Below are 22494 nucleotides of genomic sequence, written 5' to 3'. Positions count from 1 at the left end.
AGCAACACTAGAAGACTGCAATATTAAGAGCCATGTGTTGGTTGGGTGAGCTCATCTGTGAGCTGTCGGTCAGGCTCACACTTATTGTTACGGTTTGTTTTGTAACAAGTGTTGGCCTTTGCTCTGAAGCCCGCTGACAAGGGCTGTCCAAGAAGGGAGGTCCCATGCCTGTCCTGTGCGCAGCTCCACAGGGAGGCAGGGGGCAGCTGGCTGGGAGGGAGTGTGAAAGACCTGTCTTCCTGGTTTGGGATTCTCCCGAAAGGGTAGAGTGGTGATGGCAGAGTCAGTGTGATGTTCTCATGTTCTACCAGCCCATGATGCTCTTGGGCTCTGGCTGCAGCAGAATGAGGAGGCCAGTGAGTGAATTGTGCTCTGGACTTGAGTGCAGGTCTGGCATGCGAAGGCATCGGGAGGAGAGCTCTGCTCCTTCCGGGAAGAGAAGGAAGAAAGTACAACTCTTTTGCTGTCTTCATCTCAGAAGAGCTTTAAATGTATGCTGATCATCAAAAAGCATTTTTTCTTTAGTTGGATCCAAACAGGAGAATATGGAGATGCTTCAGGGTAAATTGATAGAATTTGCTGCTGCTTTTGCTGATCAGTGTATTTAATTGTAACTTGGTGTCATGCTGGTAGCAGGAGTACACCTAGATTTTTTAAGTATTGTGATTGCATTCACAGAGTGACTATAATCATGACGAATACCTGAATGTAGTAGTAGATATTCTTGTGCTAAATCCCACAACTCATTTCCATTGCATCGTGAATGTACTGAGTCGGGAAGTCGTCCCTCATGAATCAGATAAATGCACCTCCTTGAAGAGCTGCTTATTTTCTTGTACCTTGTGCATCACATGCCCCCACGGATCCGAAAGAGGTAATTTGCTGGGTTAAGTTACAGAACTGGCTCTGTTAAGTTGCTGTGAATCACTGAGGTGTCTAAGAGTGAATTCAGCTTTGATAAAGTGGTGTTACAACCATGAGGAGATATGCTAGTCTGGAAGTATTCATCAGTCAGTTCCTATGCAGTGTCAATACTGGTGTACCCATGTGTGTTGTATGAAAATTACTTTTATCTGCAGCACATCTTGCTGGTTTTCAGCAGCTCCCTCTGTGATGAATATTTATGCTGGTGTCCGCTTCCCATAAATACAAGCTTCCCCAAATACCCCTTTTATGTGGAAAATCTGGTGCTGTTACATTAATAACGGAGATGCAAAGAACCTCATGGAACTTGAAAGAGAGTAAAAATAGTAAATTCTCTACAGGTAGATGAATGTTGCAGTAAACACCACTGGCAGGGTCTGTATCTGGAAGGCAAACTGGCACATTTTTCACTTCCTAGGAAGCATTTCAGTACTTTAGACAAAGCATCTATGCAGATTTCTTGCTAAATGCTGCCAGCAAGCACTATTTCACTTAAAAATGCATGACAGCTTTATTAATGTCCATTCTTATAATTGCAGTAAACTCTTTTCTTGTACACTGCATGCCTTTTCTGTTCTTTTGAGAATCGTCTTAGTGCAAAGGTTCTTGACAGCCAGATGGGAAACATATTTTTTGACTGACAGATGCCTGAGATTTGCAGCCCTAAAGTTTCTGGTAAAACTAGGGGGGAGCTCAGAACACAATGCCGCTCGGAAAACGGGAACGTGGAGAATGGGTAGCTAAATTGTTTTGTGTATGGAAATATAGAGAGCTTGATCACTTTCATACAGCTGGAGGCCCAAATCAATTAGATAAGCAATGATAAATGTAAATTGTTTTGGTTTCATTTTATTAGGAGAGCATTTGGGTTTGCCTTTACAGCTTGCTATAGGACTGCATCAAACTCGTCTGTGTCAAACCAGAAAATGGGTGATTTTTGCTGAGTCTAGCATTCGCTGCCAGTTTACCTCTAGTTGCACCTCTCGGGCCTGTCTGCACGTGCAAACACTTATTTGTGTTTTTGAACTTGAGCTGGCTCCTCTCTCTGGGGATGTTGCTTACAGCCCGAGCAAGTGCAGCTCCCCAGCTGCTAACACAATCTCTGTGCAGTTTGAATAATATTTAGTGCCGTATCTGCTCTCATTTAAGTGCAGCTAATGCAAGGGGAGTTAACTTGAGTGCAGCAAACTCGAGTTAAATCTGTGAGGAAAACAGCCTTATATGGATATGTTCAATAGGTTCTGCATACGTTCACAAAATTAAAAGAAAACCAATAAAATCGCCCCACAAACACAAATGGGCAAATTGCCCAGATCAGCACAATTTAACGGATGAGCTGTAAAATGCCGACATGCCACCCCTGAAGCAAAGCAAGCGATGTGAGGGATGTCCTCGGCCAGGCCATGGTGCAGCAGCTGGGCTGCTCAGGGAGCACCCTCCCCCACCACTGGCCAGCCTCCAGCACGAGGGTCCCCTGGCACAGGTACCCCCAGCACAGGGTCCTGCCACGCAGCCCCAGGGCTGGGGAGGGTTTGGCTTCATGGTTGAGAGACTCTTTCCCTTTATGCTCCCTCTCAAAGCAGTTTCTTCATGGTTCTCTCTTTTTTTTCTGTGTAACCAAACGTTTCCTTGCCCCTCTTTGAGTCGAGGAAATGCATAATTCTCTTAACCACAGCCCTGGCTTCTCTCATGTACATTTTACCAAGGGATGCCAGCCCGCTGCAGATGAGCAAACCGGGTGGGTGCAGCATGTAAGTGAAAATCCCCTATGCCATGTGTGACAAAAACTTGTAAGGCAAATTTAATAATCTTCTTGTCTACAATCAGTGTCCTTCATAACAGCACTATCAGCAGTGAATGCTTTAAAAAGCATGTCAAGGATTTGATGCGTTATGGTTCACCGAAGTCTTATTATTTCTTTCTGTTCTTTAAGCAGACACTGTCACCAAGTCACTGGCTAATGGCCTCAGCACTGTAACATTTGCATCTTTTAACCAAGGTCCGTTGTCATCAGTGTTAACAAAGTTGGTTATAGGTGTGTCAGAGTTCGGTGGTGGGCTGGGTAGCACAGGAACACCCAAGGTCGGGCAGTTCTGCTCGGGATGCCAGCGAGAGTTGGCTGGGTCATGCCTTGGTACCTGACGGATCCCCATACATGAGAGCCAAACCAAGGAGAGTCTTCAGGGCTTTGGTCTATCCAGTTTTTCCAATGGATGTTTCACCTGCATTCCTGTGGTGAGGGATGGCTCAGCAGCATTGTGGGTGAGGTGTCCAGCAGAAAACCCCATGGCAGCAGCACCATTTCTTGGAAAGACCAGATACACGGTGTCTGCTCTTTTACTCCCTGCACAGTCAGCTATTGTCTGGGGTTGAAAAAAGCCAAATTCTTAGTTCTAAATGCTCAGCAGTTCACCTGTTGTTGGAGTGTTCAGATGTCTTAGTGGAGCTCAGTGTCCTGCCTGCTCTTGGCTCCCTTTGGAGATCAGCCCTGGTAGGACCGTATGTTGGCCGTGTTTGGGCTTGAGTTGCAGCCCACAGGCAGTGAGCACGGGGCTCCCACCACCTGAAGGTGTTTAGGCAGTGGAATTGGGGAGCAGGTGGACAGGCCAGGAAGAGGACTTGTCAATGGGGTCTCTGGGCAAGAGCTGTCACAGAAAATTTGTTCTGGACAACTCCATAGCCAGAGCCAGATTTCAGCAGTGATGTAACCTTTGATACCAAGAATTACTGCCCTGTCTGGTTGAGAGTATTGAAGTAGCTCAAAGCAGGTGGGGACAGAGAGAGAAAAGAGCTTGGATGATTTTTAAAATGTTTTGTTAGTGAAACTCTGCAACGTTTGCTGTTATTTGCATTGTCTCTTTTGAATTTGACCCTGTTGCAGAGTCAGATTATCTAAAGGAATTAAACTCTAATTAAATTCCATGTTAAAATGAGTAAACGTATTGGATCCTTTAGCACTAAATCATAGTGATGTTACATTAGACACTGAAAAGTTAATAAAAAAATTACTGGCTTAGTAATATTTTAGAAATTATTTTAGGTGCCTGTCTCTTAGTGTCTTCTGAAATGTACTTTTAAAGTGATTTATCCATGCATTTATAAATTTCTCTTTTGCTTGGAATACAGCAGATCTAGGTCTTTGATATTTAGATCCTCGTAATTGTTCTTGGAATTTTTCTTTGGATGAAGATTTTGGCATGGATGATGCTTTGTGAAACAGTCCTGTGTCTGGATCTCATTCATCACAGATACTGAAAAGAAATGTCTCTTGGCTTTCAGATAGGGCCGTGGAGTTTTTCAAAGGATGAATTTGAACTATGAAGTATATATATATTTAAATATAGGGTCCTTTAAATATGCAGAGCTTATGTAAGGATCAGAATTGTATACATTCCATTAATGGTAAGTGTAAACTTTAAATGTGTTATAGGCAATGGAATATGCACCTTTATATTAAGCTGGGTTTAAATGTGACAACATTTGACAAGCAAAAGTATTTTCTTGAATGAATTCTGTTCTGATCAGCCATTATGAATGGAAACCAAAGTTATTCCTGGTGGGTTTTTTTGTTATGTTGTTTTGATTTTTTGTTTGGTGTTTTTTTTGTCAGCTTGCATGTGCTATTTCTCCTTACAGAGTTTTGCACTGGGGTGTTCAGCAGCTGCCCTGCAGAGAGCATTGAGCAGACCCCGTCTGGATCTGGGATCCTGGCATTTGGACTAAGTGGTGGGCAAGAGTGAACTGCAAAGGCAGTCTGTGCCAGCTCACAAATTGCCAAAGTGCAGCAAAAAGAAAAAAAAAGTAGTGAGGGTGGGGGGAGGGCAGAGAGGGGTCCTGGACTATGCTGTGTAATTGGGGGGGGTTTCTGTCTCTGATCTTGATGCCTCTAGTTCCGAAAAGCTGTTTATGAGCTGTGCTCTCTCCCGCCACCCTTCAATAGAGCTACTTCTAGTGTATAAAATTAAGCTCATACATTATCATGTCAGGATCAGGGCTTATCACTTCAACTGGAGTGTGGTTATTGGGGCCAATATTTGCTTTAGATGGGTCACTGGAGTTATAAAGTAGAGTATTGGGTTGTATTAAAGCAACTGAACTCATATTAGCAAAGCCTGGCAGTTCTGATGTGGAGCCTTTAGATTTACATAGTCTTTTGGGCCTGACCTAAATAACAAGCACTTAGGGAGAAGGAATGAATTAAGTCTTGTCTCCGTACAGACTAAATCCCTGGCCTCTGTTGAGCATACCATTAACAGAGCCAGCAATGGTCGTGTCTTTCCTTGAGACGATCATAAATTGCATTTATTAATGGCAGATTATATAAATTTCAGCCAAGTCTTTATCAGCACTTAGGCCAGACACCAGATAAACAGTTGGCCGCAATTCTGCCCTCTTATAAAATGGTACGTGAAACTTGAACTCAGTTTTGCGGTTTAAACACTCTTAAAAAATGAGCTGGTTACTCAGCAGTGTAAACTGGTGATGCTGCCTGAAGCCAAAGCAAGCCCGCTGCAATACATCCAATGAGGATCCAGCCCTTTTCTCTGGGTGGGAGAGCCCTGGCTCCTGCCGTGGCCCCCACCGTGCTTGCGGAAGGGAGGATGAGGATGAACGATGCTGGGGAGGCTGCCCGAAGCCCATGTGTGAGGCCGACAGCACAGACAAGAGGGCCCCCATCCCTGGCACACTGGGTGCATCCCTGCTCCGCATCGCCGGGGCTTGGTTATGCCTCTCACTCGTATTCTTTGAGATTAATTTCCCTTCATGCCTGGCTCACAGGTTCCCCTCAGAAGGATGGGCTGTTTGCTGCCAGTTGCACTAAGGAAAATTTCCCACTGCTGCGAGGAGATTCCCCACTCGTGACCTGCCCGTGTGGTGGAAGGGGTGGATGAGCACACGACCGCGCGTGCCGGAGCTCCCAGGGACCATGTGCTCAGACTAAAGCAAAGTGACAACACATGTAGTGTCAGTGTTTGTAAGGGAGACTAGAGCAGCTCCAGCGACGTTAGCAAGTGTAGCCTTCGTGTTGTTTTTCTACATATTTTTTTCAAGCCTTTGAAATACTTTTTGACATCTGCTCTTCATTACACAACAATATAGCTGTCCTCTTAGGAAGAGACATATTTTATTATTCATTTCAAAGTTAACAAACACGTTTTAAAGTGCCCGCAATAACTGTGAGGGATTTGCTTTCAGGTGATTTGGCTGTACAGCTCAGTCCAACTACAACACTGTTTTCTGTTCCACATCTGCATTTACCTTGGTCACAACTAAACCCAGGTTTTTATCAGAGTTCCTGGGTTTGTTTTTTATTAAAGAAATACTTCGACTTTGGATGGATGGGTGACATGAAACTCTAGCAGGAAATCTGAACCTTGCGGTACTTCATGTGCTGAGTTCATCAGCAGAAGCATTTTGTTTGTTCTTCGCAGGAACAACATGGTTGTGTAGGGGCTTTTCTGTTTCCCGTCAAAGGTATCATGTCTAGTTTTCTTCTTTTACACCCAACTTGAAATATATGTAAACTTTGAAGAGTTTTTAAGCAAAAGTAATATGTAAGAATTTTAAAGCAGGCAGTATGGAAAAGCTGACCTCTGTTTCTCCTTTCATGCCACATCGCATTTGCTGTATTTCTTTCTCAGAAATGCCAGAGCTGAGTGTAGGAGTTGGGCTGCTTTCAGAAAGCAAGGATGCTTGGAAGGAGAGGCCGAGGGTGCAGTGGCTGCAAGGATGAGCATGCACAAATATCTTGACTTGTGTCTTCAGTAATTACTGCTATGCCACCGGCACTTTCACGTTGGGGAATGTGTTGCAGGCACCTGTTGTTGTTTTTCTGTGACTTGCACAGGAACCCCAAGTCTGTCGGGAGTCAGAAATGCAAAGCGGGGAGAGATCTCAGGCTGAGGGATGCTCTGAAGGATGAAGAGGGGTCTCTGAGCTCAGTAGGTCCTGCTTCTGTAAGAGAAAGTTGGGGTTTTTTTTTGTTTTGGTTCTGTATGTTTTAGGAAATTGCTACACTTTTAGTGAACCAAGAAGGGGAAACACTTTTTTTCAACAGAAAATACTTGTCCTCTTGGCATTTCAGTTTTTTGAATCTTACAGTTCTTCACTTTTGGTTTTGTACATGTAGGAGGAGATTGTCTGATCTCTGGGAGAGATGAGATTTTAACTTCTAAGATATTAATTCTGGTTTTAGCAGTGCTAAAAGTTTATTAAGAAAAAGCTCTATTTATTAGCAATAATGTAGTTTCCTAAAGCACATAACATCTTTTGATCAGGTTAGCTAACCTGGAGCTGTGCATGGGAGTTGGTGAGGGTGGAGCTGAGTAGTTAACACAGATTTTTCTATATCCCTGACAACTTCTGAAAGTGTGATCCCAGGGCTTCCAACCTGGGTTTCTCTGTCTTTTTGGAAGAGAAAAAGAAATCAAAGGAGCAAGAACAAAAAGACCGGGGGTTGTCTGTAAAGATATATGGAGGACAATCTGTAGCTAACCAACATCCTGCAAACTTCAAAAACCTGAACAACAGTGTAAATGTCTCTTAGATTTGCATGAGACATCTTGATTTTCAGCCGTGCGCGGAGTCTGAGCCTTATTCTATATTCCTGACCAGAGAGCAGGAATTGCATATTTGTATCCATAACGTGTGTGTTCTGTTTCTCATTCTGGAGAGCAGCCGGGTGAAGTGTTGGAGCTGGGGACTTGCTGCAGGCTGTTGGTATTCTGCGATACAGGGAAACAGCCGAGGTGAGTTTTCTAAAAACTGTTGTTAATTGGAGGTACAGCAGTTGGCTCATAGCTCAGATACAGAAGACACCCAATAGATCTGTTCCCTCTTGTCTTTTCCAGTGTAAAGCAAATGTCAGAAAAACAAAGAGAAAGCTCCCATCCTCACAGGGCAGAAGAGCTTTAGCTATAAAGCCTGTGGCTTCCATCCAAAGTACTTTGATAAAATGAGAGACAGTGTGGCCCTGGACTTTTTTTCCTTCTCTCAGGGTTGCAAATCTGTATTCTCAAAATATCTGAAGGTTATCTTCCAGGCACAGGCCTCTGTGTTTGCTCCGTGAAGCAGGGCTACCACTGTCTGCTCACACTGATTTACTTTCTGAGAGTTTTGGTGTCATGACCCTAACGCATCCAACAGAAAATGAGAGCAGTTTAAATTTAGAGCACAGCAGGGTGCAGCTGGGATAATGCAGGACAGTGACCAGAGCATCGAGGCTACAAACTAGCTCAGTTTGACTTGTTCCCAATATTTGAATAGATTTTGCTTTGTTTTATTGTGTTGACTGCTGCAGTTCTGGAAGAAAGCTTGATCTCTGGACTCATTCAGATCCAGAGCGGCTCTGAGAGCGGTGGGCTCAGAAGAGCTCTGATCTGGGCAGCCCTTATGGGTGGACTTTTTGGCTGCATCCCAACCTGCCTGCGTGCGGGGAGGCACCTCCTTGTTCAGCCTGCCAGGGGGACTCCAGGGACCTATGTTGCCTTGTTTTCCTTTTTTCAGATACTGTTTCTGGTCTCCATCGAAGCACAATCCTAATGCCAGATAGTGCTACGGCCGAGCATGACAGGTTGCCTGCAGCCAGAGCCCCGCTCCAGCCTGTACTCCTCCGTGTGCTGCTTCTCCGTTCAGGTATGAAATGGTTTGGTACAGTTTGCTTCAGATGTGAGAGACACAGCGGTGTCACTTTAGGCCTTATCACTGAAGCTTTCGTATTGCTGTGACCAATGCCAGAGTTATGGCTGCAGGCTACAGCATTGCATCGAACCGCTTTTAAAGACCCCAGCACTTCTACAGTTTCAAGGGTTGATATAGCCTGTTTTATAACCATTTACAGAAATCCTTTAGACACTGTGGTAGTCTGGGGAAATAACTCCACAGTCTTGAGTTTTTAATGTATTATCATTAAGCAGCTCATTCTGATGATGATGAGAACATACAACAGGTTTAGTTTTTTCCCAGAATAAAAACAGGCAGTTTAGTTTCTGGGGAAAAGAACTATGTCAAACACGCTGCTCATGAGTCATGGAGGGAAGGGAGGAAAGGAGAAAGATTTGCCATTGACTAATTTAAGGGATGCTCTAATCGGCTCCAACATTTAAACAAGCTCCTTTTCATACATATATTGGGCCATTTTCAGTACTAAATGGCTCCATTAAATGGTTTTCCAGGTCTTAGGCTGGCCAGACAGCTACTAAAGTCAATGGGAGTTTAGCCTCTGTAAGGAATGGAGCATCAGTTCTTCTGCCAGGTGAAATATATCATTCAAAAGCTAAACTCTTGTTCAGAGAATCCAACAAGCTAAATGTAAACAAGGATATAAAGCTTCTCAAATCCTGCTGAGCTGTTTTTTGCAGAGGTAATGTCTTTTACAGCACTAAAATAAGTTCCATGGGAAAGCGAGCCAGGAATCGTGTCGCTGCTGCATCTCCAGCTGGAGAAGTGGGGATGGCTCAACAGGGACAGCCCTGAAATGGAGTGACAGAAAGCGAGAGCAATGCCCCAGCTCTAGAAGAGAGAGGGAGTTCTTCCAGAAGCAAAGCAAGATAGTGTCTTTGAGAGCTTCCTGGAGCCTGCTGTGCTTAAAGCTTGTCTCTAGAGACTCACAGGTTACCTTGTCAGAAATGCCCTATACGTGAAGAATTTTTGCAAACAAAAGAACAAAAATCCTCAAAAATATCTTGAAAAGGACTGGACTTGCTAAGGCTGTAGGTTATTTGGTTGTGATCAGGTATGATCTCCAATCAGAAAAGAGCCTCTCCAGCAGGCTGGTTCTTGCTAGGGTATCTTAGTGCTTTCTGGAGTAAAGATTAAGAATTATTCTTGATTCTTATTTTACATCTTGCTCTTAATAATCTATTTTTTCCTGCAGGAATATAAAAATATTTTTTGGTTTCACAGAAATGTAAAAATAGTTTGAGAATTAAACACTGAACTGGTGGGGGAAAAGGGGGACAACCATTTGGTTTTCCTTACTGTGAAAAATATTTTTTTTATGTTCCCATTTCTTAGAAAACACAAAGATAGTGGCTAAACCCATCTATTTCAAAGATTATTCTTTTTTTCATGGATAGCTTGTGTTTTCAGGAAACAAAAACAACCCAAGAACACGTTTCATTAGATGTAAATGATCTTTGAATGTGTTGCCGTTAGTGAAGCTACACACACACAAAACAATAATTTGATTAAAAGCTACTGAGTTGTGATAGGGATGTGTCCTGAAACCAGCAGTGCAGGGTGTGAGGGGCCTGGCTCTGGCCAGGACATGCACTTGTGAAATGCAGGGTTCATTCCAGTCTCGCTGTGTGACTCCCGGAAGGTAAATAGAAGGTAACAGCCAGTGTTTGCCCTGCCATGGGCTGGCACTTGCTCGCACTCTCATCAGGATATTTATTTTTTTGTTTTCCTCTGTCAACACAGGTTTCAAACCAGTTACAGAAGAAGATTTATCATATTACTTTTTGGAAGAGAAAAGGTTATTGATTCAAAGACAGGCTTCCCTGCACAAATGGTTACTAAAGAAAAAGGACATGAATATTTCCTTTTCAGCTTATGACTTAAGGGCACCAATTCACTTCAATTTGCCATACACTTAACCTGGGCTGCTGTCTCCTGGCATGTCCCTCCCATCTTGTGTGTTCCCGAAAACAGTACGACTGGCACGGCAAGGCAAATAAACACGCCTGTCACTCTTAAATGAATATAATTAACGGTACTGCAATCAATGCACCGTAGGAGTTTGCATGCAAAGGCAGCCCAGAGGGTTTCACTCTCCTTTGCTCACATTATTTTGTTTGCACGGAATATGGGGGACTGCTGGGGACCCTCTGTTGTAAGCTGCATGGTAGTGTCTGGCTGCCCAAGAGAAAATGAAATGCTCAGAAGCTGGGAGTGACCTGGTTTGGTGGCCAGGAGCTCTGTGGGGGATGTCTCGCTCTCCTTCCCAGGCTGGCTTAGGGAAACTGGTTTCACAGAGTTTTATGCTCCCAGGGTTATGTCCAGGACCTGGGCTGTTCTGTGGTGGCTGTGCTATGGGCACGTCTGGTCTGGCCTGCAGCCTGCTGGAGACTTTAGGGCCTTAGGGACAACAAATGATCATAAAATCCTGTCACAGAGAAGAGGATATGGACTTCGTCTATCCTCCTGAAAAAAAAAAGGTCACTGTAATCTAACAGTGAAGCGTCTATTACCTTTTAGAGAGTGGTCTGGTGTAGGTAGTAGGGAAAGCCTGCCATCAGTGATGGGGACCTGAGCTGAGCAAAAAAGTGCTGAGAAAAGGTACAAGGCTGCCGCTGCCCTCCCATGCCATGCCTACCAATACTTGGTATTACTCAAGTATACTCAGTTTCTGTTTTCCTCTTAGAAGAAGAAACCATGGGTTCCTGCTGGAAGAAATATATAGGAAGAGCCACTGGTTGGCTGCAGAGTTTCACAGTGTAGTGAAAGTCGCCTTGCTACTGTAGCTCACTCTGAGACACCTTCATGTACCTCCTCAGCTCGTTGTAGCCCACGTGGCTGTCATGCTTTTCTAAACCTCAGCAGCAGCAAGTAAAGCTAGGGCCTTGTAGCAGACCCTGCTGTGGTAATAGCACATAGGGTTTTCATATAAAAGAGGGCACACTGAGACTAGACATGAGGACAGCAGTTTATTTTTTTATGCCGAGGGTGGTAAAACACATTGGGGCTTTCCCCACGTGCCCGTGCCCAGCTCCTGCCTGCCGACACAGTGGGCATCCACGGCTGCGCCCAGGCGTGGAGCCCAGCCGGTGCTGGTGCCTCGCTTGGTTTGCTGTTGGTACCCCCTGGACACTTGTGTGACAGCCCTGTGTCACACTGTCTTTGGCGGGCAGCGGCTGAGCCCCGAAGCTGTCGGTTGGGGCTCTACTCAGTGCGCCCCAGCTCCTACCCTGGTGTGGCTGCCTTCAGCCCCTGCTGTGCGGCTGGAGCAGTGAGCTCAGGGGTGTGTGGGAGTCTCAGGAGGCTCAGAGGGCTTGAAATCCTTGGGGGTTGGGGTCCTTGGAGGGCTGGGGAGCGATGCGGGGCTCTGGGGCTGTGGAGGCTCCTGCGGTTCGTAGATACTCTCCTGGCTCCTCTGCGTCATGGTACCTGGGTACGGGCTCGAGCAAGGCGAGTAGTTTGGTCTTTCAGGTGGCAGTGGCGTCTGCTGGCGTGGGATCCAGATCTCAGGGGTGCTGGGGCACCTGCTCTGACTGCTCAGGCACTGGTGGAAGCAGCTCTTTATATGCTGGAGTCTTGAAGCTCCAGCGACGGGCCTGTGGAGAGAGGAGGCCGCTGAGGCGCTCAGCTGCAGAGGGGGCGCACGGACTGTCCCCCACAGCACGGCCCAGAGCTGGCAAGGCTCCCCAGCACGGGCAGAGCCGCTGGCACGCCTTGGCCGACGTGGACACCCGCACCTCATGGCAGCCCCGAGCAGGGGGACTCCTCAGGGCAGGTTCGGTGGCCACCAGCCAGTGCTACTGGGCGCCTCCCTGGCTGGGGCAATCTCTTGCCCCGCTCTTTCTCATCCTGCCCTTGCTTTTGGCAGCCTGACTAGAAATGCTTCGTGGCTCTGAGCAGCCATCAGAGGAAGAGGAGGGAGGGAAATGTACTCACGCTTTCTTCTTCCTTCGCCACCAGACCACGACACAGCCCAACACAATGGCAACTTGCAGAGAAACAACAGCCGCTACTGCACCTATAGTAGAGAGCTTTCCAGGGTCTCTGGGACCGGAAACAGCTGGGGGGCTCGGGGGATTGTAAAGCTCTGTGGTTCTCTCGGTGACATCATCTGCAGGAGCAATCAGGAACGTTAGCCCGTCCTGCGCACCACTGGTAAGCGTGCAGCACGATTGATCCGGCCAGGACATTCTCTCTTTCCCCCCCGTACTGGTGCCTGGAGGCACGTTCCCACCCTTTGGGGCAGGGTGTCCCACCCAACCAAACCCAGAAGGCCAGAAGGGGAGCACAGGGGGGGCGCAGCTGCTTGAGCCTTTGAGTGACACGGACAGAAACCGTCCCTGCAGCAGGCAGTGCCACCCCAGCTCTCCCTCCCCGTGAGACAGTTCCCACACCCCAGGGGACAGACTCAGGCCTCCTCAAGTGGCACTGAAGCCTTGCCCTCCCCCTAGTGCCTTTTCTCCAGCACAGGCACCGCCTGCAGCACCTCCCAGGTTTCAGGATGTGTCTCCCACTTGGGGACCCCAGCAAGACTGCTCCGTACCTGAGCCCGGTTCATAAGCCCGATTTATCTTGCTCTGGTGGTCTTCTCCAGGCTTTGACGGCACTGCCAAAAAGCAGAGGGGGAAGGTTAAGCCTCAGCGAGTCTCAGGCACAGAGGACACAGGAGGACGGGGAGGTTCCCCCTAAGCCTCTGCCTAGTCTGGGAGTCAGGGCATCGCTGTGGACCTCGGCTCAGGGAGGGATCCCGCTCTGTGCTGCTCCTGTGCCTCTCGGCAGTCACAGCAAGCTCGGGGATGCAGCTGGAGCGGGAGGGACATTTGGCACATTTCCCATATCTGCGGAACATGGTCCCGATGCCTCGAACCCAAAACACTTTCAGCTTTGGCTGCTGCTGTGACTTGCCAGAGTGGGCACTGGGGGAAGAGCCTGCGCCTGGTTCCGACTCCACGCAACAGCCACGCCTGACCTGCTGGGGGACCAGGAAATTGCAGGCCATCTTTTGGTTTGCGTTGGACTTTTGGCGACGTGTAAAGCGATGCAAAATGCCTTCCTTCAAAGAGGACGGGAAGAAGCTGCAGCCAGTCCGGCCAGGGAAACAGCCCTTTCGAGAAGGGCTCCTCCGCCCTTCCCTGTAAGCACCAGCAACGGTCACGGTTGCCCCATCCCAGCTATCGGTCGGCAGACGGGAGACGCAGCACAGCCCAAGAAGCCTGCCGAACCAGCATCCCCACCGACCTCCAGCATCAGGAAAGGGCAGCCGGCGTCGCCTGGCACCTCGCTCCTGCCTGGAACTGGGCCAGTGGGCAAGCAGTGCTGCCCGTGAGCTGAACACAAGTTCAGCGCTCGCCAGGCCCTCAAATCTGCCTGCCAGCAGACGCCTGCACAAACCAGCTCCGAGCCGTAACGGCAAAACTGGGGCAGCAGCCGCCCCTGGCCCTCCGCTTGAAGCACAACTGGCAGCAGAGGCTCTGCACCATCTCTGTGGCTCAGCTGCCAAATTTCACAGCGAAGGCAGAGTGAAATGTGCCCACCGTGTCCTCTCTCCTGTTCCTCCAACATTTGCCTTAAGAACTCAGATGACTCGCAGGGGCCAGCAGACAGCTTTGCAAGGCAAAGCTCCACAGGGCGCATCTCTGAGCCCGGCCCGTTCCCTCTCTGCTCTCCTCCATGTCTGCGCATGGGCCACGGACGGAGCAACTTGCTCTTCAGGCGGAAAGAAGCCTAGAGGGTAGATGCAGCTTCCTCCCACTGATTTACCCGTGGGATGGCTCTCAGGCTGGAGGACAGCAACGGGCTACGAATTCGGGATGGTGTAACCCTTGGGAGGCTCTTCAGGAGAATTGCACATGAGTAAGCCCTTGCCACATTGACACTGTTTCTTCTTTCAAGGAAAGGGACATAGAGCGCTTACCTGCAGGATGCCCCAAGGGCTCCAAACCAACAGCCTGCCATGCATCTCGATAAACTTTGGCAGCATCCTCACCCAGAAGCAAGCACAGAGGGGAAATGTTGCCATTGCCTGTTGGCATCCGCTTGTGCCTTAGTGAACCGCAGGCACTGGAAGGGGCTCAGGTAGCAGCGTGGGAGCCAGACCCCGGGGAGATTGCCAGCGCTGCAGAGGGGCCTGGTGACCTCTTGGCCGGCACCTGGCAGCTCTCCAACACACTCTTTAAGCCAGGCCATGAACAAGACCCCTTGCAGAGCACCGGGACCAACATAGGGCCCCTGGGGGCATTCTTACCCGCACAGCTCTCACACACACAGGGGAAGCCCTCACCAAAGCGCTCGAGGGAAAAGCCACATCCACGCTTCTCGGGGAGAGGAGCCCGCTGGCCCGTGAAAGGTCGCAAATGTGCCGAGTGCTTACCTGCTTCCTGCTCTTGCCAAGGTGCAGCCCAGGCAGCCCTGGCACGTAGGGCCTCCAGGAGGAGGAGGAGGAGGAGGCAGTGCTGAATGAGGGCCATGGCTCCCTTCAGCCACATGATCCTGTGCTGCTGTCACCGCTGCTGCTGCATGTGGTGCAGTTGCGGCTGGGGGCTGAGGCGTGGGTACTTATAGCTGGTGCATCGCCGTGGAGCTCCGTGACCTCACAGCCCCACTGTCAGATCGCAGCCCCACTGTGACCTCAGGGCCGGCCCAGGCTGCATGGCAATGGTGCTCAGGGGGAGAGCCGCTGGAGCACAGCCGGGGCAGCTGCCCTCCCAGGCTGGGGAGCACGCCCCGTCGGGCAGCTCCGTCCAAGGGCTGGCACACAGTCCCACCTGGGGCTGAGCCCGCAGCTCTGCCCTCTTTTCCGGGCACTGTCACAGGGGCAGCGCGGAGCTCACAGTGCCCCAGATGACCTGGGGAGCGCAGCCAGGGCATTTCTGACCTCCTCCGGTGCTGTTAGCAACAGCTCACGAGGCTGAGGAGTGAATGATTTCAGCCTCAAGACAAGTGCCAGATCCCCTCCTGTGCGCACCTTCCTGGCTGGAGCCCGGTTTGGCGCCTTGGGGGACCCCAGGGCTAACAAGTCACGTTTGTTTGACGGGAAAGATGAAGCCTTCACTCTTCCCTTTCTCCTTCACGTGAAACTTAAGGGAATACTTTCTGTTGGGGTCCTCAAAGGGCAAAGTCAATCAATAAAACAGAAAAAATATTCTCTTAAAGTATTTGACGTGCAAAAGGAAACCTTGAGAGAGCACACGGTGGGTGTATGTTGCCTGAACAACCCAGTGGCCTTCTATGGCAGGGTGAGTGCCTCGGTGGGCAAGGGAAGAGCTACGGCTGTCGTCTCTCCAGGCTTCTTTGGCCTTTGATATTGTCTCTCACAGCATCCTTCTCCATCAATTGGAGAAATGTGGATCTGATGCGTGGACTGCTTGGTGGATAAGGAATTGGCTGGACAGTGCCATCCTGACGGCAGTGGTGAACAGCTCAGTGTGCGGACGGAGACTGGTGACGAGTGTGTCCCTCAGGGTCCCCGCTTGGGAGCAGTACTGTTTAATAGCTTCATCAATGACATAAGGCAGTGGGATCGGGTGCACCCTCAGCAAGCTTGCAGATGACACCAAGCTGAGTGGTGCAGCTGATGCGGCTGAGCGATGGGCTGCTGTCCAGAGGGACCTGGACAGGCTGGAGAAGCGGCCCATGTGAACCTCATGAGGCTCAAGAAGGCCAGGTGCAAGGTCCTGCACCAGGGTCAGGGCAACGCCCGGTACCACTGAGAGCCGCCCTGCCAGGAAGGGCTTGGGGGTACTGGTGGATGAACAGCTGGGCATGAACCAGCAATGTGCGCTCGCAGGCCAGAAAGCCAACCGTGGCCTGGGCTGCATCAAAAGAAGCCACCAAAAAGATCGAAGGGATGGAACTCCTCTGCTCTGAAAAAAGAAAAGGCTGAGAGAGGTGGGGTTGTTCAGCCTGGCGAAGAGAAGGCTCTGGGGAGACCCGATTCTGGTCTTCCAGTACTTAATGGGCGCTTATCAGAGAGACGGGGACAGAGATCTGAGCAGGGCCAGCAGCCCTAGGGAGAAGGGGCAATGGTTTGAAGCTGGAAGAGGGCAGATTAAGACTAGACACAAGGACAGCAGGTTGGTTTTTTTTTATGCTGAGGGTGGTGAAACACTGGAACAGGTTGCCCAGAGAGGTGGTGGATGCCCCATCCCTGGAAACATTCAAGCTCAGCTGAGCAAAGTGATTGTGGTGATCCAAGTCGAGGCGGACTGAAAAAACACTATGGCTGCATGGCTGGGATCAACAAAATGGCCTTTATTGCTTATACAAATGATTTACATATCTTAGGCATTACATGTGTCTGACCCTGAAAGGTGTTTGTGTTCTTCTTCTTGCTTGCTATTTGCTGTTGCTGTAGGTGCCCGTGTGCTGTGGTTCTAAGTTACGGTTCTTCACATCCTGTTTCCGTACCTGGCAATTTGTGGCTGTCTTCAAGGTACACGACTAAGCCTTTGAAGTCAACTAATTTGTCTGTAGACCCGCTGCAGACCCCAACAAGTGATCCCATTGAAGATGGCTGCGCTCATTGCAGGGGGGTTGGACTCAATGACCTGTAAAGGTCCCTTCCAACCCCAAACATTCCATGATCCCGTATTTCACTCTGCCTTAGCCATGAGACTCAGCAGCCAGAGGTTTTAGATGCACGTCTGGCCACGCTGTAGCCTACAAAGCGGGAAGGGATGGATTGGAGCCTCGCTGCAGCGACACTGGCTTTCACACCTTCTGTCACACAGTAACTGCATCACAGCGACCTCTGCGCTAATGTTGATGCTTCCAGCTCTGCAGCTGGTGGAGCAGGAGCAATGGCAGGACAATGTTCAAAACACTGTGGTCAGGCGGTCCATGTAAACGGCAGTCCCCGCCTGGTGAAAGGAGACCTCTCCCTATCTGTCCCCGACACGGGGAGCCAACACCACCTATCCTTCCCAGCTACTGTCACCACTCCTGGCAGGGCTTCTTCGTTGACACAAGGGACTCTACCACTCGGACCGGGAGCAGCCGCAGGGCGCTGTTCAGCGGCGGTGCTCAGGGCTCTGTCATCTACCGCTAGTCACCACTTGCCATGAGGCTTCTCTGCAGGCGACGCAGGAGAACTGTATTGAGAAGGAGACCTGACCACGCTTCCCGCTCTCCCAGCTCTTTAATCACTTCAGGAGCAGCCCGGATGGCATCAGAGGGTGCCTTGCGTTGTAGGAGAAAGGGGCAGGACCTGCCCCTCAGGCTAATGACCTGTTTGCAGCAGGCTGGCAGTCAGGGATGAGCTGTGGAGCAGAGTGCGTAGTGCCGCCATTGGGGCTTTCCCCACGTGCCCGTGCCCGGCTCCTGCCTGCCGACACAGTGGGCATCCACGGCTGCGCCCAGGCGTGGAGCCCAGCCGGTGCTGGTGCCTCGCTTGGTTTGCTGTTGGTACCCCCTGGACACTTGTGTGACAGCCCTGTGTCACACTGTCTTTGGCGGGCAGCGGCTGAGTCGTGAAGGTGTCTGTTGGTACTCACATCCCCGCGCCTTCCGCGGCCGCACTGACCACGCCAGGCCACGCCGCGCAGCGAACCGCGGGCCCGGCGGGCCGGCACCGCCAACCCCACGGCCCCGCCCCGCTGCTGGGCGGTGACACACGGAGGGCCGGGCGGCGGGGCCCGTGCGGAGCCTCTGCGGGGGCGGAGCGCGTCTGCCCGGGGGGCGGGGCCCTGTGGGGGGTGGGGCGAGGGGGCCCCGCGGAGCTCCTGAGCGGGCGGCACGGCGAGGGGTGGGGACAGCTCTCGCCCGTGGAAGAATCCAGGGTTGTGCTGTAACGGCTGCGGGAAAAGTTTTTGCCGCCATCTTATACGTGGCCACCGAGGATGGTGCAAGACCAAGCGGGCGTTTGGTGGGGGATCCGAGGTGTCTCGGGAAGGGCCGTGGGTCTGACGTGGGATTTAGAAAGACTCGACCCCAGTGTTCGGTTTTTGCATCAGCTACTGCCGTGATTTTATGTCAAGGGCCTCAAAGCGATTCCACACACACACACAAAAAAAAAAATTGGACAGGAAAATACGATTCTCATTATAAAATAAATCAACAAGCTGTGGGTAGGTGCAGAGACATGGCATGTCAGCAGCAGAATGAGGAAAATTAAGGTGAAACTGTGCTGTTACCGAACTGAGCAACAGAACGCCTGCTGATTATGTCAGGTCTGGATTCCCCCAAGGAACATGATCCCTAAATTCAGGCACACCAGAAAAATCAGCTAGTTGCAAGCCAAGAGCCAATATCTAAGTGTACTTTACTAATCCTGCCTGAACACATACAAAAAGCATTTCTTACGCAGTCATACACCTAAATCAATAAACCATAATGAAAAATGGTCCATTAATAGCAGCAGTATCTATCACACCAAGGATAAATGTACAGAAATGTACTGAGAAGCACTCTTTTTCTCTGAGGAGTAATGTCGTCTGTTATCAGAGTTCCAGATAAATGTTGGTGTGAGGTCCCTGTGAGGCGAGTCCCGCCCAGCAGCCGCCCGCCACAGGGCCCGGCCCAGCCCCTCGGCCGCAGCACCCTGAGGAAAACCTGCTTCAGGAAGGGTGAAACACCACGGAGACAAGAGTTGTGAGGGAAAAAAATGTGAGGCAGGGCCCTGCGAGCACGGAGGACGGAGGGCAGGGAAGGAGGGAGCTGCAGGCGGGGGATTGCCCTGCAGCCCCTGGAGGGGACGCCTGTGCCCCCGAGGGATCGCAGCCCGCGGCGGGCACTGGCGCTGGAGCCGGGGAGAAGCGCGGGCGGGAAGGAACGGCAGCGAGGAGCTGCCATGAGCTGAGCAGCCCCCCCTTCCCCGGCGCCACCCGGAGGGGGCAGAGGAGGCGGGTGACGCGAGAAAATACAGTGAAAAACCTAAAACTCTACAGGCAGGAGGTGTATAGATAACAGGAACCATCAAGAGGCAGGCAGGAGCCTCACTGGCTGCGAGAGAAGGTCTGAGGCTCGGGCCGCTCAGCACTTCAGAAGGGACAATCAGTACAGGTGCAGATGGGCTCCACAAGAATGTAAATCAGTAGCCTTCTGGCAAAGGATGTGCTAATCGCTAAAAGAAAAACTACTGAAGTGATAAGACTGAAGGACACTAGGATAAAATAATTGTGGAAGTGGTAGATAACAAATGCCGCCCCCCCCCTGCCCCGAAGAAGAGTGAAACCCCCACTCGGGGAGCATGCCCAGTAAATTTAAAATGAACTGTACCTGTAAATCGAAGTGAGAAAGCAACTAACCAATAATTAGTTAGTAGGTGTAGACTTTGGCGAGAACTAACCAACTTCACTTATAAATATGTATTGTGAGTACAACTAGGTGTGCAAGTTAGGCCCAAGATATGCAAGAGAATGACCAGTGCTGGATTTTGGACGTTCTCTGAGCTCCAGTTTTCTGCCAGCGGTTTTTTCAAGGCAAATGGATAGGAAACCTTACAGCATAGTAGAAGATACAGAGCTAAGCAAATAATGACATTTTTGGTTCACTAGCCACTCTGAAAAAAACTTTTTTGAAGACAGTTTGGGGTTCAAATACATTTTTACAACACTGAAACATTTTAAACAAAGTGAAATACTTTGATTAAAAAAAATCAGACTCAAATAAATAATAAACTTTTCAATTAATATAACTTCACAAGATGTAGTTGAATAGCTGAACCCATACTTTTGGCTGAAAGATACTTTTAAAAGTTCTGCCAAGTTTTAATCTTCTCTTTACAAATTCAAAAAGCAAGGCAACAAGCATAAGTCAGCAGCAAATTTGAGAAGATGACCTAAGTCTCGTAGAATAAAAGCACATACTTATAAAAAGCAAAAAATACAGACAATATGGAACTCAGCCTTCTCTAAACTTCTTGGAATCCTTCAAAATTAGACCCCAAATACACCATAAAAGTGAGAAAATAGATGAATTACAATCCAGCTGGTATAGAGTACCGATGTTATTTCTCAACTGATAGCTCTATTTCCCTAAGACAAAGGAAATGTTTTCTCCTTATGCCATTTTGCTTGTCAAGACAAAGTGTAACTGGAATGGTTTTGGCAATATTATGGGTAGCACTGGGGTCGTGTGTTAAGGGACTTTATTAATTGCCGCATCCTTGAAAGCACAGGCATAATATAATTGTTACAATAAATAACCAACAACGTATTAACTCTCAAATTTTGGCCTGTTTACCATGCTCTTGGTCTTCCAGATCATTTATCTCATGTTGAAAATGGTAAAAAGCACCCCTAGGAGGACAGACTATGTTCCAAAGAGTAATACTTTTTTATAATGGGGCTCCAGTTTGAAACTGAATCAGATAATGGCCTTGTGCTTCCAGGGGACTCTTTCCAGGCTGTTCATGTGATTGGGCTCTTTAAAGGTCCAGTATCCACTAGTGCAGATACATTTGAAGATGGGTCCCAGAGTCTGAATTGCAAGCAAAATCAACTTCCAGAAGACAGAAACCGAACTCTGACTAATGTACCATATGAAAGAAACTGGCCTGTCAGACCAGCCAGTATTGTCCCAGTTTATTAAATCTCTTCAAGTAATCTGTTGCGCATTAATTCTTTGGTAGAATGAGGATATTAGGCAAAAGCCTTTCATCAGCTTCTCAAACTTCCATAGAATAGAATATGTCTTCTTAGTTCTGATGTTCCATGATGGTGAAACTACTTAAACATGTAGTTTCATACTTAAACATACTTAAACACGAGGAATGTTGAAGCACGATAGCTTTCCATATCAAAAATAGTGAAGAGAGAGACAAAAGTCATGGTAGCAAATTTATGATACGATGCAAATTGAGACTACAGATCCAGTCACCCAAGTGTAGATCAGTGATGTGGTGTATAAGCAATTTGCTGGATGGTCGTGCTGAAAGAGTTGCAATCAAAAGCTCAATGGCCAAGTGGAGACCAGTGCCAAGGGGCATTCCTCAGGCATTGACACTGGGACCAGCGCTGCTTAACATGTCTGCAGGCAAAGGCAGCCCAGAGGGTTTCGCTCTCCTTTGCTCACATTATTTTGTTTGCACGGAATATGGGGGACTGCTGGGGACCCTCTGTTGTAAGCTGCATGGTAGTGTCTGGCTGCCCAAGAGAAAATGAAATGCTCAGAAGCTGGGAGTGACCTGGTTTGGTGGCCAGGAGCTCTGTGGGGGATGTCTCGCTCTCCTTCCCAGGCTGGCTTAGGGAAACTGGTTTCACAGAGTTTTATGCTCCCAGGGTTATGTCCAGGACCTGGGCTGTTCTGTGGTGGCTGTGCTATGGGCACGTCTGGTCTGGCCTGCAGCCTGCTGGAGACTTTAGGGCCTTAGGGACAACAAATGATCATAAAATCCTGTCACAGAGAAGAGGATATGGACTTCGTCTATCCTCCTGAAAAAAAAAAGGTCACTGTAATCTAACAGTGAAGCGTCTATTACCTTTTAGAGAGTGGTCTGGTGTAGGTAGTAGGGAAAGCCTGCCATCAGTGATGGGGACCTGAGCTGAGCAAAAAAGTGCTGAGAAAAGGTACAAGGCTGCCGCTGCCCTCCCATGCCATGCCTACCAATACTTGGTATTACTCAAGTATACTCAGTTTCTGTTTTCCTCTTAGAAGAAGAAACCATGGGTTCCTGCTGGAAGAAATATATAGGAAGAGCCACTGGTTGGCTGCAGAGTTTCACAGTGTAGTGAAAGTCGCCTTGCTACTGTAGCTCACTCTGAGACACCTTCATGTACCTCCTCAGCTCGTTGTAGCCCACGTGGCTGTCATGCTTTTCTAAACCTCAGCAGCAGCAAGTAAAGCTAGGGCCTTGTAGCAGACCCTGCTGTGGTAATAGCACATAGGGTTTTCATATAAAAGAGGGCACACTGAGACTAGACATGAGGACAGCAGTTTATTTTTTTATGCCGA

At 49.1% G+C, this 22494-nt stretch overlaps 1 long non-coding RNA gene across 1 annotated transcript; it reads right to left on the bottom strand.

The window, feature by feature from the left end:
• Positions 1 to 11560: 11560 nt before the first annotated feature.
• On the bottom strand, positions 11561 to 13607 carry LOC130148858 (uncharacterized). The gene is made up of 3 exons (XR_008821678.1): positions 13148 to 13607; positions 12541 to 12715; positions 11561 to 12200 (listed from the first exon to the last, which is right to left on the bottom strand). It is a non-coding gene; the product is annotated as an uncharacterized LOC130148858 (long non-coding RNA).
• Positions 13608 to 22494: the final 8887 nt, after the last annotated feature.

This window comes from Falco biarmicus, chromosome 4 (genome assembly GCF_023638135.1).
Source record: "Falco biarmicus isolate bFalBia1 chromosome 4, bFalBia1.pri, whole genome shotgun sequence".
NCBI classification, from domain to species: Eukaryota; Metazoa; Chordata; class Aves; order Falconiformes; family Falconidae; genus Falco; species Falco biarmicus.
This window is presented reverse-complemented; position numbering and strand designations above follow the sequence as displayed.